General features: G+C 43.2%; 1 protein-coding gene and 1 long non-coding RNA gene across 8 annotated transcripts in view; one reads left to right on the top strand and one right to left on the bottom strand.

Moving 5' to 3' along the window:
• Window positions 1-4725, top strand: part of FAM19A5 (family with sequence similarity 19 member A5, C-C motif chemokine like) — a 669022-nt gene that overhangs the window by 563738 nt on the left and 100559 nt on the right. The window lies entirely within an intron of this gene.
• The window catches only part of LOC109315687, a 20272-nt gene continuing 15749 nt past the window's right edge, over window positions 203-4725 (bottom strand). Inside the window, exon 3 of the long non-coding RNA XR_002102584.1 lies at window positions 203-456. This is a non-coding gene — a long non-coding RNA (uncharacterized LOC109315687). The remainder of the gene's footprint in view (window positions 457-4725) is intronic.

Raw genomic sequence — 4725 nt, 5'->3', positions numbered from 1 at the left:
GGGGGGGGTTCTGTTTCTTTTTTTACTGCTGTCTTCCCTGTTTTCAGTCTCTGTCTCTCTCTGTCGTCAGAAGAATTCATAGAAATATACTTTTATTGGTGCATCTATTGATGGTAGAGAGGTCAATTCTAAAGTAAAATATAAGTCTTAAAGTCTGGGTGAAGAAAGATATTGACATTCAGTGGGACACAGGAGGGTTACCATTTTTTATTCCATACCACATGCCACCAAGTAAGACATGTACCTTTTTGGGGGGAAAGCAGAATGAAGAAGAAAATATTTTTTCTGATTAGGCCATATGCAGGAGGGACAGAGCTTAATCTTCAATTCACTCATCCTTCCTTTCCTCTTCAGGCAAAAGCTAGTTTTGACCCTTTCACAACTGAATTGTCAGCAGCTTTTGGCTGCTTAACCAAAAGCTGAAACTGTAGCTACTGTTGAAGACTGGACTCCATTCTCAGATCTTGGTCTTTGAAAAGATGTATAGACAGCATGCAGAACTCTGCAGTAGAGGAGAGACCAAGAGTAGCTAACGGACCACAGCAGTTTTGTCAATGTAAGGCTGGTTTGATTGATAGAACATCAAGACCATTAAAAAGGATGAGGGTTTTTAACACTTGTGAAATGAAGAGTTATTAGCAGGAATCAGGTAGATTATAATGAGCCGTCAAGTCAGTTGACTCCATCAGTGCTGCTTGAATAGAAATGCCATGGCTTCTGTAGGATAGTTGGTTCTAGATGTGGGTGAAGCAGGAATCAAAGCAGGATGTGACCATACCAGTGCATCCCTACCCCCAGATCTACCCTTCCTGGACTCCTTCCCTGCAGCACCTCCACTTACTTTTTTGGAAGGCACCTCCCTCCACACAGCTTCTGGAAGAAAGAGAAAAGAAAGAAGCTGCAGCCATTCTACCATTTTTCCATGCTGCTAGTCCCAGCAGAAAGTCAGTTTCCCCACTTAAGACATGCCCCCCACCCAAGTGTTTGGCTAATTTTTGAGGAAAATTTATGTGTGGTTTGTGAGTAAATACAGTATTGCACAGGAAAGTGAGTTACAAATTCAGGGATTATGTGGAGATTTAGGTGCAGCCTTATGCAATAATGCAAGTTGGCATCTGTATTCCTGTATTTCCTCTTGTATGCTACCGTTGCCTCCTTCCTGACAGGTTCCCCAAATTTTAAAGGTGCAGTGACTTTAGGTAAATGTTAAATAAACATAGTCACAAATGCACTGAAACACAGAACTCCTTTAGAAAATGCATTCTGAATGAAATCAGATTAGCTTGATAGGCATCGCCTGTGAGTTGACTGGTTGATGCATTTTTATTGATGTGATATTTGGGAGTTGGTGGAGGAGGTTAGGGAAACTTATAGTATGATCTGTTTAGGGTTAATCAAAGTTAAGTTTGTTTATGTGAACTGTTAACAGTGTGTTACTTGAACAATAATCCTTTAATAACTTATTTACCCTATGGTTAGGTTTTGGTATTTATAATGATGCTGATCTCCTACTCTAAGTATGACTTCTGGATGAACTAAAGTGGCTCTGTTACTGGTGCAAATGAATGGTCACTTGTCACACTGTCTTCTCTCAAATTCACTGAAGTGGATGAAAATACATTGCACTGCCCTTGAGGTTTTCCTTTCCTTTCCTTAATGTCACTGTCATTTTCAGAAGCTCAGATTCTAGCAGGTAATTTGGATTTGGGGAGGACAGCCTCTATTCTGCCTTAAGTCTGTGATTGTTTAGGTAGTGATGTTAAAGTTGTGTACTTGCACTTTTAAGGTGTGGGAGTTGTCTTTTCCATTAGGTTGTATTGCATTAAGCATAATTGTTTCTGCTACATTCTGTTCCTTTCTGAACTGTTCTGGTTTTCCTCTTTGATTAACGCCTACACACATATATCAGTTCTTCTACACATTTAACTGTTTAAAACTTCATCCCACACCTCCTCATAATGCCTTTCTACCCAGGATGAAAGAAATAACTTTAAACACATAAATAATATTAACCACATTACTTTTTCCTGTTCCTCTTCCCCCACTACCCCAACACACACACTTAATCAATTCTGTCCTACCTTTCAAAAAATTTAAAGTTAGACGTGAGCCTCAAACCTTGAGTCATGTACCTTTGATCCTTCCATCCCAGCCTCCATGTCCTTTCTTTTTTCCTATTTAATTTCTTTTCTTTTTCTTAACTATTCTGTCTTCCTCAGCCTGTTTCGCTTCTACCTTCAAGAATTAGCCTTCTTATCCTAAAGAAATTATCCTTCAAACCAATTTGTTTCTCCAAATATCTCCAATCTTACTTCTCCCACTTAGGTTCCACATCCACATACGGTTATCTTTTGCTGTCTTGTTGGCATGCTTGAATTTGGCTTTCCTCATCTTTACATTATAGGTCTGGCCTGTGGGGCTTTTGCAGACTGGACAACCCACCTCTAGCAATGGGGCAGCAGGTTGTCAGCACGGCTGCCAGACCCACTGCATCAGCACAATTCTTGACCTGAGGTGGTGAACATTGCTACCCCCCAACCTCTTTTTCCCAGTTGCTGACGTTAGTCACCTAATAGAGTGGTGGGCAGGAGGAATGGCAATGACATTCATCCCCTGGGTGCTGGAGGCATGTTGACGAGTCCTGTGGACCACAGTTTAACTACTCACAGGTTGCATGTGGGCCACAGGCTGCCAGGTGAACAGCCCTGACTATTTAATTTTCATTGCCACCAATGTGACTGGCTGCTAAGGCTCACTTTTAACTGAAATGTTGGAGGGCCTTATCTTTTCAATCATATATCTATAGCTGTTTTTCCAGTGTCTATTATTCTGTGACCCATCTTTCTAAATTCTGATATACTCTTAAATTGGTATGTCATCCTCCTTTTCTTTCTCCCAACATTCACTGTCAATGCAACCTCTTCAGCTTCCCTGTCATTTATGTACCTGAGCCAGTTCCCTTTCTATAATACCTGTGATCATTCCTCCTTTCCTTCTGGTCTACATGTCACCTCATTCTCTCCAGTCACCTGCCATTTTGTCTCCCATTCTTATCAAATACCATAGCAAGAGTCTTCATTGGTGCCTTCCCCACAACTTCTCACCTAAAAAAAAGAACATATTCATTCTTCCTGTACCTAAGTGTCCTCTCGCTAATTTCTTTTACGTAACCTATGCCCTGGGGTAAAACTGTTTTTCCAGTCACCCAATTTTATCATAAGAATTCAAAATAGATCAAAGTCTTAATTGTTTGTAATTCTTTATGCATATTTTGCCTACTGTGTTGCCCTGAGGGGTCAGGCCAACACTCAGGATCTCAATATTGCGCTGTTAGACAGGAGGGTGTAGTGTACAATTGCACATGCACACATAAAAATCAATTAAGCACACATACACTCACTAGGTGCATACACCCCTACTAGGCATATACACTCACACTACCAGCTCAGGCACATGCATATCTATTACCGATTTAAGCTCATACACACTACACACACCAAATTTATACAGAATCAGTTACCAGTTACCAACACCTGCACATTCAATACACATACGTGGATTACTGATTTATATACCCCCCCCACACACAATGATATCTATATCTGTACATGCATATATTCACTAATTTACACACATACCACCCACCTACACATACACACAGGTGAGTTCCTAAGTTGGGTGTTGTGATGTGTATGTATGCATGTGCTTGGTGTACTTGGGATACCTGGGGAAAGGCTAAGGTAAGAAAGTAGAAGTGTAGGGGGTTAAAACTAGTAGACTACAGAGGTCTGGTCTGAAGAACTGAGGCTGGGGATAACTTTAGGTTAATTGATCTTAATTGATTAAAAGACAACACCCAAAGCCTGTAGAACAGGGAAGCAATGCTGGCACAGAGTCTGGGACTGGAGCCAGAGCTACAGGGGAGCTGAAAAGGTAGATGGGGAGAGGAGGGAAAAAGTGTGGGTGTTAAAGAGGGGCTCTGGGTGTGGGGAGCCAGAGGATGGCCCTGAGGCAGCTAGAGAAGTTGCAGAGAGCAGCAGTAGGTGCTGGAAGCTGGAAGGAACTGCAGGACAGCTAATAGGAGCTGGGAAGCTGTGTGTGGGGGCGGGCAGGATTACAGAAGGTGCGGTGGGGGTGTTGCCTGAAAACAGAGAGGCAGGCAGCAGAAAATCACAGGAAAAGACACAATGTCTTATTGGTTCCCTTGCACACGCACGTGCGCAAACACATACACACACACAAAATGGCAGCAGGGGTTAGAGAGGGTTGGTGCAGGGGCTGAAGTCCACTGAAGTCCAGGAGGAGAAAGTCCAAATTGTAGGAGGACGTATGCAGGTAATATGTATCTGTCTAGGCTAGAAAGAGGTCCTTGTCCAGTAGATGTTGTCCAGAGGGGGTCGTTGGCAGGGCCTCTGGGTGGATAGGTGGTGTGGCATGGTGCTGGTCCAGATGGAGAGGTCGTCCCACTGGGTCTGTCTTCACTGCCCCTTTTTATAGGGGCAGACCGTGTGTGACCCTAGTGACAGGAGGCATGCCCAGGTAAGGGTCAGCCCCTGGCGTACTGAGCATGTGTGCTACATGCAGGGCTGTGCAGTTTCGGGTGTCTGCAATGGTAAGAGTTGTTGCTTCTGCAGGGTCTTTTGTTTTTTAAATGCTGGTCTTGTCTCTGTTCCTGGGTGAGGTCCGTGGTTCCTGGATGAATCAATGCGAGGTGATGGCCCAGTC

Source organism: Crocodylus porosus, unplaced genomic scaffold, assembly GCF_001723895.1.
Source record: "Crocodylus porosus isolate Cpor-Errol unplaced genomic scaffold, CroPor_comp1, whole genome shotgun sequence".
NCBI classification, from domain to species: domain Eukaryota; kingdom Metazoa; phylum Chordata; order Crocodylia; family Crocodylidae; genus Crocodylus; species Crocodylus porosus.
Note: the sequence above shows the minus strand (reverse complement) of the source record. Positions and strands in the feature narration are given on the sequence as shown.